A 13,887-nucleotide genomic window follows, 5' to 3' on the forward strand; every position below is an offset into this window, starting at 1 on the left:
AGTATTTTTCATGCCCTCTCTTTGCTTTCCTAATTTCCTTTTTAATTTCACCCCTGCACCTTCTATACTCCTCTAGACTTTCTGCAGTATTGAGCTCTTGGTGTCTGACATAAGCTTCCCTTTTTTGCCTTATCTTACCCTGTATGCTCCTTGTCATCCAGGGGGCTCTAGATTTGGCAGTCCCACTCTTTTTCTTTGTGGGAACATGTTTACTCTGAACCCCTTGAATCTTCCCCTTGAATGCCTCCCACTGCTCTGACACTGATTTACCTACAAGTAGCTGTTTCCAGTCCACTTTTGCTAAATCACTTCTAAGCTTAGTAAAACTGACCTTTCCCTAATTTAGAACTTTTACTCCTGTTTTATTTCTGTCCTTTTCCATAACCATGCTAAATTTAACTGAATTATGGTCACTACCACCAAAATACGCTCCCACTGATACTCCTTCCACCTGCCCAGCTTCATTCCCTAAAACTAAATCCAGAACTGCCCCCCCCCCTCTCTTGGGCTTGCTACGTACTGGCTAAAAAAGTTCTCCTGAATGCAATTTAAGAATTCTGCACCCTCTATACCTTTTGCACTGTTTGTATCCCAGTTAATATTAGGGTCATTGAAATCCCCTACTATCACTGCCCTATTGTTTTTGCACTTTTCAGAAATTTGCCTAAATATTTGATCTTCTATCTCCCTCTGACTGTTTGGGGGTCTATAGTACACTCCCAGCAGTGTGTCTGCCCCTTTTTTGTTCTTTAGCTCCACCCATATGGCCTCATTTAATGACCCTTCGAACATATCATCCCTCCTCACAGCCGTAATTGTTTCTTTAACCAATATTGCTACCCCCCTTCTTTTTTATCTCCCTCTCTATCTCGTCTGAAAACCCTGTACCCAGGAATGTTGAGCTGCCATTCCTGCCCCTGTTTAAGCCATGTTTCTGTAATAGCTTGAGAATGCGTACTTCCACGTGTCTATCTGTGTCCTCAGCTCATCTGCCTTATTCACTAGACTCCTTGCATTGAGGTATATACCATTAAGCGTTGGTCTCGGCTCTGTTGAGGTGCAACCCGTTCGGCCTGTACAGGTCCCACCTCCCCCAGCACCGGGTCCAATGCCCCAGGAATCTAAAGCCCTCCCTCCTGCACCATCTCTTCAGCCACACATTCACGTTCTCTATCCTCTTATTTCTAAACTCACTAGCGCATGGCACCAGGAGGTACACCAAAGGTAGTAATCGGGAGATTATGACCTTTGAGGTCCTGCTTATTAATTTCTTTCCTAGCTTCTTAAAACCTGCCTGCAGGACCTCATCCCTCTTGCTACCTATGACGTTGGTACCGATATGGACCATGACCTCTGGCTGTTCACCCTCCCCCTCCCCCCCCCCCCCCCCCCCCCCAGCCCAGAATGTTCTGCAGTTGCTCAGTGACATCCTTGACCCTGGCACCAGGGAGGCATCATACCATCCTGGAATCACGTCTGCGGCCGCAGAAACGCCTGTCTGTTCCCCTAACTATAGAATCCCTTATCACTATCGCTCTCCTGACCTTTCTCCTCCCCCCTTTTACAGCTGAGACACCCATGGTGCTATGGACTTGGCTCTGGCTGCACTCCCCAGAGAAACCCTCTCCCTCACCAGAATACCGGGTAGAAAGTGAGATCTCTGCGCTCTTCCAATTCCTGCCTCTAGCGCATCCCTGATTTTAATTGCTCCACCATTGGCGGCCGTGCCTAGGCCCTTAGCTCTGGAATTCCCTCCCGTAACCTCAACCCCTCTGTACCTCACTCTCCTCCTTTTAAGACACTCCTTAAAACCTACAGCTTTGAACAACACCAGTGCTAATACCTCCTTATGTGGCTCAGTGTCAAATTGTGTTTGATAACACTCCTGTGAAGCACCTTGAGACTTATTACTACGTTAAAGGCGCTATATAAATGCAGGTTGTTTTTGTTGTTGTTGTAAACCCCTTCAAAGAAAGAATAAACCCGCTTCACTAAAACAGATTATCTAGTCAGTTTGTGGGTCCTTTATTGGCTGCCACATTTCCTATATTAAATCAGTGACTACACTTCAAAAGTACTTCATTAATTGTGAAGCGCTTAGGGATGCCCTGAGGTCATGAAAGTTGCTATGTAAATGCAAGTCTTTCTTCCTTTGTTTTTTATGTTTATAAAAGCAGAGGGCTTGTTAGCAAATTAATTGTACTAATATAAATTCTTAATATATTATTTTAATTAGATGGTATTTTATTCACTAATTATGCAATTTTGTTGGGCAGGACAACAAAATTGCATAATTAGTTTCTTTTAAAAAGCATTTGGACAGTTACATGGGTAAGATGGGTATAGAGGGATATGGGCCAAGTGCAGGCAATTGGGACTAGCTTAGTGGTATAAACTGGGCGACATGGACATGTTGGGCCGAAGGGCCTGTTTCCATGTTGTAAACTTCTATGACTTCTATGACTCTATGAGGACATGGGGAGATCTTCAGGAGAGGGAAGGGGTGAGAAAACTGTCCGAACTGCAGTAAGGAGGATAACTATAACACTGACAATTTTGCCATTGACATTATAGGAATACAATAATGCCCAGGTCCAGAGTAGACCATTGACGTCCGAGCCCCAGAGATACCATGCACTACTCTATCTTTCATACCCTTCCTTCAGTTGCTTTCCCAGCCAAATATTGATCCATTTCCCTTTCTCATTAATCTAGATTCATTTTGAATTTCCCAGCACTATCCTCTCTCAGCATTCTATTCCATATATTCTCTGTGTACGGTTGTTAAATCTAACCTCTCTGTTCACCTCCCCCCTTTCGAGCCTAGGTTTGTACCCCTATATTGCGGAATTTGTACTATGTCAAACATTGTATCAGGCTTCTATTTACCTGTAACCCTTAGAGTCTAGAATACCTCAGTAAGATTTCACCTGCGCCACCTTTTCTCCAGCGTAAACACTCCCACCTTTCGTAGCCTAATCCAAGGTATCAATTTAGTTGCCTTCCACTTTGGTATGGTAACCAAAACTGTGCATAGTTCTCCAGGTGGGGGTCAAACCAGTTTGGTCATTTTAGTGGCACCAGCAGTGCAGGACGGGCTGTGTACAAAATGCGAGGAAGATCAAGTCATTCCCCAGAAAGTATGTGGGAATGGGACAATATATGCTGCTTGCCCACAGCACCATATAGGCTTCTCGTATCCCGTATACTTTCTGACCTTCCTAGCATCTTGTACACAGCCCTATCACATTGTGATAAGTAGAAGTGGCATCATGTCACAGCAGCATTGACCTAAAGAAGTGCAGGAGTAGAAGGCGGAATAGAGACAGGGAACTGGTTGGAGGGAACTCGGGGCAATTCATGAAAAACGACACTTCTCTTGTGTCCACTGGATGTCTTTTGGTTCCAGGTGCTGTGTATTCACGTCCACAGGGAGGCAAACCAAGCCTGCCCACCATAAGAAAAAGAGCAGAAGCATCCCATGTCTTTGGAATACACGCTGAGTCATGGAAGTAAAAGAGTTTGAAAGGAAGGCGTAGGAGACAGTGGCCTTGAGGGAGTGCTGCACTGCAGGAGGTGCCGCCTTTTGGATAAGACGTTAAACTGAGGCGCTGTCTCCCTCTCAGGTGGACGCAAAAGATCCCATGGCACTATTTGACCAAGGGCAGGGGGATTCTCCCCGGTGTCCTGGCCAACAGAGAGTGAGATCCTGTGCTCCTCCAATTCTTACCTCTTGCGCAGGAGGTGGGCCTCGTGGTCAAGGTGAGCTTGGAGAGGGCGTGAGGGGAGATAGGAGAGAAACTAGAGAAAGATGTGAGTTCAGGGCTAGGACAGGGGTGGGTCCTTAGGGGAAGTTTGGCTTGTGGGCTAGGGGAAGGGAAGGAAGCAGCAGAGGCAGTTGAACGGATTGTCTCAATCTTAGTGATAAAGAAGTCCATGAGCGTCCATGAGCTCCTCGCACTTGTTGTTGGAGGTGAGGGTGGAGGAGGCAGGGGAGAGGGGTTTAAGAAGACGATTTGTATTGGAGAAGAGAAGCCGAGGATTATCTTTGCATTCCAGGATGATCCTGGAATAGTGAGCAGTTTTGGCAGAGGAGAGCAGGACCTGATACTGCTTTATGTGGTCCAGCCAGATCTGGCAATGAATGGCTAAACCAGTTGTCCACCATAAACGTTCAAGTCTGCATCCCATGGACTTTGGTTGAATGTATTCCTGGAGATTTCACCACATGACCTGCTACCTCCAACTGCCCTGCCCCCCACGCTCACGCCATTGGTCGCCCGACACGTCCATCATCATGGTGCTCCGCCTTCCCATGCCAATTGGAAAGCGAAAAGACTCTTCATTACCCAATTGGATGATTCTTGACTCTCAGTCAAACAGCCTTTTTTCCCATCTCCAATATCTAATAAACAGAAGTGTTCAAAGAAAATGAAAAAAAGAACACACTATTGTTTTAACGCCCTTCTGATTTTTCTCCCAGGTTCCTCACAGCAATGTCCTGGAGATTAATCTTTAGTTTCTGGAGACTCCAGGCCAATCCTGGAGGGTTGGCAACCCTGGTCAAGCCTCAAGAACATAAGAAAAAAATTAGGAAATGAGTATCTTGAATTTTCAAAAAAAAAGGTTGGGGAATAAAGCTCATTTCGCAACTTTTCACTCCTGATTCTGCCTGAAGAGATTCTGTCAAGTAAAATAACATCAGAGAAGTCTCAATCTTTCAGCAATGTGCACACAGTGTTGAATTCCCAGTTGGTCACAACAGGTGGATGGATTCACATAACTATTTCCCTCTTCCCCTCCCCCCACTCAATTCTCTCCATGTGTGTAACTATCTTTAGGTAGAAAGGGCAGAGAAAATAAGGCAAGGATCTAATTTTTATTGAGGTCGAACCAAGCTGTGTTCTTTTCCTTCCAAAATACGATAATGCTTTTAGGGGAATAATGTAGTTCCATTTGACCTTCTGTCACTACCACTTATCTACTCGGGGAAATCTATCTAAGAGGCGCGTGTACCTTCATAATTCAATTATCTGGTCACTATTGTCAAAGGAAAAGGTTACTGTAGCAATAATAAATTTAAGTGCTTGGAATCACGTCAAGGACTGCATTTGGTTGTAATGGTAGTGAGTGCTTTATCGGTGTTCAAGGCCCAGAAAGATAGAGAGTGCTTCAATGCCCAGTTTTCAGGGAATCACAGAATGGACAGACTGCAAATGGAATTTGACTTCATCGGTCACCTCAAAGAAAATGAGGAAACTACAGATGAAGCCCAAAGACACAAAATACCAGAAATACGCGACAGGCTTCTGCTTTGGATGTAGACATTTTGCCAACACTGAAAACTGGGAGATCGGAGGAGTCCTTTAAACGGGGGAAGGAAGTCAGGAAGAGAACAATAAGGAAAAGTCAACACTCAGGAGTGCTACCTCCTGTCACAGAGAGGGTGACTTTAACCTTACCCACCAGACGGAAACCGAACAAGTGGGCAGTTAAAATCGCCCAGGTAACTAACCCACAAGAAGGAAAGAACTTTGCCTTTCACAAACTCAGGACATCCCAAAGCGCTTTACAGCCAATGAAGTACTTTTGAAGTGTAGTCACTATTGTAATGTAGGGAAACATGGCAGCCAATTTGCGCACAGCAAGGTCCCACAAACAGCAATGTGATAATAATCAGATGATTTTTTTTTAGTGATGTTATTTGAGGGATAAATATTGGCCAACACGCTGGGGAGAACTCCCCTGCTCTCCTTCAAATAGTTCCATGAGATCTTTTACATCTAAGAGGGCACACAGGGCCCTTGGTTTAACATCGCATCTGAAAGACGGCATCTCCAACAGCGCAACCCTCCCTCAGTACTGCACTGGACTGTCAGCCTAGATTTTGTGCTCCAGTCTCTGGAGTGGGACCTGAACCCTCAACCTTCTGACTCGGGCTCAACAAAGACCGGGGATCAAACTGGAACCATTCATTATTTAAAGGGGACACTTACCTTCAAGAAAAAGCCTTTGCAAATTTTTTTTTGTCGACTTTGCAATTAAAATATTACATTGCTCTTCTGACCTGTCTCCCTTCCCCAATAAAAGGTTTACAAGACACAGTTTTCAAAAGGACAATGCTCTTCAGTAATCTACGTTCATGGACTCTCCCTTGGAGCTCTGTATTCATCCATTGGATGGAGCAGACATGCCTACATTCTGGGATCAAGTAGGCCGAGGAATCCCTAGCAACACGTACATCCTATAAAATTGCTGTCAGTGGAATCGATCTGTCTAGACACACATCCCAGGCCTTTGCTTTATAGTCAGTCTCTGCTGGTCATGTGATAGCTTTGGACAGACCTTGGAAATTATCCTCAGGCCACGTAATGTTGGATTTTTTTTTTGTATTTAACTGAAAAATGGAGGGAAGGGCTAAAATCCATAGCGTTTCAATGTTAACAAGAGTATGAGTGAAATTGAGATAAATGGTAGTGGTTTGGTGATACCAAGGGGGAAATTTTAATCTAACCGGCCCGTCGGAAAACTAACGGGATCGGGAGCAATACTGGTTTTACACCCCGCCCAATTTTACTCTCTATTGCAGTCATTGGGCAGGGTGTAAAACCTGCCTTCCGCCCAATCCCATGGGTTTGCCACCCAGCCGGTTAGGTTCAAATTAACTCCCAAGATGTGTTTTTAAAAGCTTGCGGTAAATTATAGAACAAAGAGATAACCGAGGGAGGTGAAGAGTTCCACTGTTTTGAGGACTTGGGAAAGAATGAGTTAGGGTAGGAGGCTGTGCAATGAATCTTAATGTCAACACAGTGAGGGTGCAGGAAGGAGGAAGAGTGTGCAGGAAGGCATATTTGGAGCTGAGGAGGAATATGAAACAAACGGTCATAAAAGTGATGGCCAAAAGTAGGGTTGATACAATGATGAGATTGATTTGTGCAGATCTGTTATTTCTATTATATATAGGGTCCATTTATAAACCTCTGTGCAACAGTGGGTGCAACAGCAGCGATTGAGATGTCACTGAAACATTTGTATTAACCAGCTGGCCATCGGCCAAAGATTGCAGGGAATTTGAGTTCAGAAATGACCAAAGAAAGACATTTACATAACGTGGGTCGCAGTTTCAAGGACTTGACCGCATAATCTAGGCTGGTATTCCATTGCAGTACTGAGGGAGTGCTGCTCTGTCGGAGATGCTGTCCTTTGGATGAGCTGTTAAACCGAGGTTCAATTCAAGTGCACATTAAAAATCCTATGATACTATTTGAAGAAGAAGTTCTTCTGGTGTCCTGAACCAAAATCTTCTCTCAACCCTCAACCAACTCTGCCAAAACAACATTCATCTCATGGGATGTTTGTGGGATATCAAAACGGTTGCCACATTTACCAACACAGTGATATTTTTGGGAAGGAAAAAAAAACATTGGTCCATTAAGCCCATCCTTTCACATAACCCCACCAGGTTCTGAAACTAACAGCCTTCTATCTCCTTTACTAAGAAGTGTTCACCCTGCCCTTCCTTACCTGTTCTGGCGCATATGTGACTCCAATGTGGTTGACTCTGAACCGCCCTCTGAACTGGCCTAGCATGGCCCTCAGTTATATCAAACCACTTGGGCAACTCGGGATGGGTGATAAATGGCGGCCTTAGCAGCGACCCCCACATCCCGAGAATCAAAGAAAAATGTCTTCATAAGGGGCTATATTGAATTCTAGAATGGAAGAAAGTCTCACACTTCTCTGCCTCCTTTACAACAGACACACTGCTGCTGTTAGGGCTGAAACCATGGTCTACTCATTCCAAGTGGTGTCTGCACCGTTAACCAAGGAGGAACATAGTTTCAGGGGTAGGTCATTTAGCCCCTCGAGCCTGTTCTGTCATTCAATGAGGTTATGGCTGATCCGTGACCGAGCTCCATATGCTGTAATGCTGTAATGCTGTACTGAACTCAAACAAATTGTAACAGTTGTATGAAATTGAGGAAAATAGAACAGGCATACCTTCATCTGCCTTGTGTTAATTTTCCATACATTATTAAGTGAGCCAAATGAAGAGATTGAGGGAAAACTGTTACAAATTCCCAATAGGTCTGAATGAGTCGTTGGAGATTTTTGAGTTCTGCATAAATATTCCATTTGTAATTTCTCACAATGTATTTTACAATTCCTTGCCCCCCACCCCTTTGTCCCTCCTTTCCTGGTGCTGAATCCTGCCGACGTAAATTCCAACAGATGCCAATAGTCACATTGGATGAGGATTGGGGTGAGTGGTAGTGGTGGGGTCACGAATGGGGAGGTGAGGAAGTGCTCAAGAAGTGCAGGTAAGTTGAGGATGAGTCTTAAGTGGGTGTGAGGAGTGATGTGATGGAGTACTCTTGGCAGTGCAGAATGAGTACACACTCCCTCAGTACTGCACTGGAATACCAGTCTAGATTATGCGGTCAAGTCCTTGAAACTTGGACCCACGTTATGTAAATGTGCTTCTTTGGTCATTTCTGAACTCAAATCCCTGCAATCTTTGGCCGATGGCCAGCTGGTTAATACAAATGTTTCAGTGACATCTCAATCGCTGCTGTTGCACCCACTGTTGCACGGAGGTTTATAAATGGACCCTATATATAATAGAAATAACGGATCTGCACAAATCAATCTCATCATTGTATCAACCCCACTTTTGGCCATCACTTTTATGACCGTTTGTTTCATATTCCTCCTCAGCTCCAAATATGCCTTCCTGCACACTCTTCCTCCTTCCTGCACCCTCACTGTGTTGACCCCTCTGATACATCTCTTTCATGGTCAGCCTCACTCAAAGCAATGCATTCATTGGCTGACCACTTCACCCTCACTCACTCACCCGAGCCCAACTAGTCTTAAATATAAGAGAGTCACCAATAAATCCAATAGGGAATTCAGGAGATGCTTCTTTATCCAGAGAGTGGTGAGAATGTGGAACTTGCTACCACAAGGAGTAGTTGAGGCGTCTATCATAGATACATTTAAGGGGAAGCTAGATTAGCACTCGAGGAAGAAAGGAATAGAAGGATATGCTGATAGGGTTAGATGAAGAGGGGTGGGAGGAGGCTCGTGTGGAGCATAAACACCAGCATAGACCAGTTGGGCAAAATGGCCTGTTTCTCTGCTGTAGACTCTATGGGCTCGATTTTAAAAGGGCGGCAAGACGGCAGCGGGGTGGGGGGTCAATGGGTGCGCGGCAAACCCAAATAATAAAAACTTACCTTTCCCCACGCGATCGCGACTTAATTGGTGACCCTTAACCTTGTTTCTGGGTTTGCCGTCCGAAAGCTGCGCTGTGGGCGGACTGCGCACCCACATAACAGGCTGTCAGCCGGAGCGTCTACATTTAAAGGGCCGTTGCTCCAGTGGATTTTGCTGGAGCAAAGACCAAGAAGACCCAATGGAGCAGCAGAGGGGCAAGGCTGCTCCGAGATTCAGTGATGCCTCACTTCAGCAGCTGCTGGCTGGGGTGAGGAGGAGGAGGGAACTATTTTACCCGGCCGACAGGAGGAAGTGCCCTGCCTCTGTCATAAAGAGAGTCTGGCTCGAGGTGGCAAAGGAGGTCACCAGCAGTCGCAACCTCTGCCGCACCTGGATCCAGTGCAGGAAGTGTTTCAATGACCCAACTAGGTCAGCAAAAGTGAGTATACTTATTGATTCTCCTGCATTCCGTGTTTCACATCACCACCCCCACCACCCAACTCATTCTGTACTGCCAACACTACTCCATCACATCACTCCTCACACCCACTTAAGACTCATCCTCAACTTACCTTCACCTCTTGAGTACTTCCTCACCACCCCATTTGTGACCCCACCACTACCACTCACCCCGATCCTCATCCAATGTGATGGCTCTGTCTCATACTCACCCTCTGATACACCTCTTTCATGGTCAGCCTCACCCAAAGCAATGCATTCATTGGCTGACCACTTCACCCTCACTCACTCACACGTCTGTACTTTCTCCCCTTCTAAGAGAAGAGAGTGCAAATTACAAGCGAGAGGTCGAGGACTGGAGGGGGGCCACCATAAATAGTGGTCCTCACAGAGGCAGAGGAGGAGGCCCTGCAGATCAGCCGCACCCTCGAGTGCCTGTCCGTCGGGGACACCGAGACTGGCACCCCACAAACGTCTGGTGACACAACTTTAACATTCATCACACACAACATGAATTGATCTTAAGAATGATTGGCATGTTGAACACCTCAGTATGCTCATCGCAACATGACACATCTGCGATGGTGCTTAATATTGCCTTCTGTTCTCTTACAGGCCCTTCAAAAATCGCAGTGACGGGAGAGGGCGATTCCTCAGAGGAGCTCCTGGCCTCTGAGGGCGCGCCGTCACATCTTAGTGAGTCATCCACCAGTGCAGATACTCACACCTCGGTGGGTCCAAGTAATGAGTAGTTGGGTTGGCACCTGGTGAGTCACCACACACAAGTGATCACGAACAGACACTGGTGGCAGGGGCAGCTGTGGAGAGTCCGCGTTGGTGGGAGCACTCCTCTCCAGGCTCTGCTCAGCTGGACGCGGATGCTGAACCCTGGGGGCCATCCTTTAAAAGGAGAATGATCGAGGGACAGCAGCGCAGTTGCGAGGCACTAGAACAGGTGCCACCACGCTCCACTATAGTGCAGAGGATGGAGGAGTCCAACTCCTGCATTAGTGGAATGGTGGCACAGGTAAGTGAGGGAATCTCTGAGATAGTGTCACAGGGACGTGAGTAACTGTCTGAGATAATGTTGCATGTAACTGCTGAAATGTCTGAGATAGTGTCGCAGGTAAGCGCGGGAATGTCCACGACGGAGAGAAGGCTAGGCTCCATTGAGCTTCAAGCACGGCTCACAAATGAGTTCATTCAGGCCCTGACGATGGCCATTCGGACTCTGAGTGAACAAGGTTCTGCCGCCTTAAACAGGCTGACAGAAACTTTACAACTAGGCTTCCAAGGCTTCATACATGTCCTCCAAACTGTTGTCCAGCAGGGTGGTAGGAGTGGTGTGGGCCTGGGTCAGGAGAGGGATGATGGCGAAAGGGGATATGGAAGTGGGGACACCACTCAAAGCGCTCCCAGGTCTCTCCCGTTGCCCCCCTCCCAACCAGTACCCGCAATGCTGCCTCCTCTCCAGGTGGCCGAGTCCGCCCCTGCACAGGTGCAGGTGGAGCAGTCTTTGGAGGGGCCCTCACGGGCTCCAAAACCCAGAGGGCATAGGCTGAAAGCATCTGTACAGTCCAGCCATGGACATGAGCAACCTGCCACTACCTCTGCTGCAGCCACAGCGGATGCACCACGTAGAAGCAGTAGGAAGAGAAAGGTGAAGGATTTGTGGTCACGAGGGGGATGCACAAGGGTGTCTGACAGATGGTCATGTTTTTCATTTATATTTGGTTTCTGTTACAGTCACATTCAATGTTATCATTCTCACCACTACTGCCACGCCTTGCCCTTTCTTGACTGGCTTTTGTGATAGGGCCCTTTCATGTGCTTCATCATGAACGGTGACACTTGATGCCACTCATTGGGTCACTTCACAGTGGGTGTATGTGGTAGCAGGACTGTTTTCTGCATGGGGTTGGGGGGCTGGTGTGGGCGTGCTGCTCTTTCCAGGTGGTGTGTGGACTGGATTCTTCTCACTTTCTTATCTTACGAGAACTGTTCACATATGAGTGACTCCCTGGCCTCAAGAACAGCCAGGTGAGCCGCTGCTCTGCCCATGGGTTCCTCCTCCTGCTCCTCCTCCTCCTCCTGCTCCTGCTGCTGCTGCTTCTGCTCCTCCTCAATGTGGACGGCAGATGTGGATGCTGGATGAGCGGATGGGGCCTCATCAACCGATACCCCTCTCTGTCGCACCATGTTGTGCAGAACAGAACACACTACTATAATGCGACCCACTCTGGCTGGTGCGTATTGAAACGCTCCCCCAGAATGATTGAGGCACCGAAATCGCATCTTCAGCAGTCCTATCGCATGTTCAATTATAGACCTGGTGGTGATGTGGCTGTCATTGTATCACTGTTGCTCGCTGATGTGGTTCCTCAGAGGTGTCGTAAGCCACGTGTGCAGCGGGTATCTCTTGTCCCCGAGGAGCCAGACCTTAAGGGTTCTTCGGTGTGTGGAAGAGGGGCGGGATGTTGGATTCCCTCAGAATGAATGAATCTTGGCAGCTGCCAGGGAATCTGCCGCACACGTGAAGGAATCTTTTGCGGTGGTCATAAACGAGCTGAGTGTTGGTGGAGTGATAACCCTTTCTGTTGAACAGTCCTGGCTCATGTGGAGGTGCTCGTATTGCTATATGGGTGCAATCAATTGCACCCTGTACACGTGGGAATCCAGCCACAGCGTGGAATCCCACTGCCCTCTCCATCTGGCTGAGGTTGTCCATGGGGAAGTTGACATACTGCGAGGCCCTGCGAAACCAGCGGTTGGTGACCTGCCTTATGTACTTGTGTGCAGATGACTGAGAGACCCCGGTGATGTCCCCAGTGGCACCCTGGAATGATCTGGAAGCGAAGAAGTTGAGGAAAGTGGTGACTTTAACTGCAACGGGATATGAGATGCCGCTAGGCCCAGCCAGGAGCAGCTCGGCATGAAGAAGTCTGCAGATGTTTGCGACTATCTGGCGACTCACTCTGTGCCTCCATATGCACTGCTTCTCAGAGAGGTCCAGGAAGTGAGCCTCGGTCTGTAGACCTTCTGACAAGGGTAGTGCCTCCTGCGATGTCGCTCCCTCTGTGCTCTTGTGCAGGTGCCTGTGGTGCAGCACTGTATTGTGGAGCTCCAAGTGGCGTAAGTGCACACCATGCTTGGCGAGGCTGGTGATGTTCCTCGTCTTCGGATGTACTGGTGAATGCAGCCATGGCGCCCTCCATCCTGATGGTGTCAGCTTGAGGGGGTCTGAAAAGTTGGTAAATATGTGTAAACAGAACAATTCTGAGAGGAAACCAATCATTTTCAGTTTAAGCACAAAGATCTCTCAGCCAAATGTTTGTCTGAGAGAACTGAGTGCCCTGCTGCAATAACTCACCTTTTATCCCCATCTGTCAAACTGGGATTGAAATGTCCAAATTACTGCTGGCTGAAACACGACTCCTTCACCATGACGTGTTTCACACAGGACGAGAAACACGCTGAGGCAGCGTTGAAATTGCTTGCCTTCACTATTAATTAGATTTATGTACATTTCAAGTAATTTAAGTGCTTGAATTCCTTGTTTAATTATCGTCCCACGGCTTTAATAGTCAATGGGAGTTCCTGGTTCGGGGACAGCAGGTACACCTAGATGACTCTTATATTTAAAGGCATGCGGCTGAGCTCACAGGAATCACATGTGCCTAGGATTGGCACGTGTAGTCTAAACAACACGGCCTGGAAATTCAGGCATGCCCATTCTTGGATGCGCGGGGTTGAGGGGGGGGGTGGTGGTGGTGGGTGGATGAGGGAGGGAGCAGGGAATGATCCCTGTGCCTGAATGGTGAGGCCCGAGGTGCCCCCTGCTATTGTGCTTCGGGCCTCATTTACAGCAAGCCGGCAAGTTGCCCAGAGCAACAGGCAATTCGCAGGCAAAGCGTGCCAGAGATCGGGCCTCTGCTGGTGTCGCAGGTAAGTTGGGGGAGGGAGGTCACTGAGAGGTGGTCAATATAAGCACTCCCAAAACACTGTCAAAATAGCTAAAGGTGAATTTGGAAGAGCTCTAGGGGTGTTTGTTGTAGCAGCATTTAATGTATCCAAACACTATGGAGCAGTGATCAACAAAAGGAAGTAGTGTGCTGATCAGCGTAGGCTAAACAGTAGAGTACAAGTGGAAAGATAATGTCTTCAATCTTTTCAGACCTCAAACGCAGTTCTCTCCTGCTTTGTGTTACT

This window comes from Heptranchias perlo, chromosome 5, assembly GCF_035084215.1.
Source record: "Heptranchias perlo isolate sHepPer1 chromosome 5, sHepPer1.hap1, whole genome shotgun sequence".
Lineage (NCBI taxonomy): Eukaryota > Metazoa > Chordata > Chondrichthyes > Hexanchiformes > Hexanchidae > Heptranchias > Heptranchias perlo.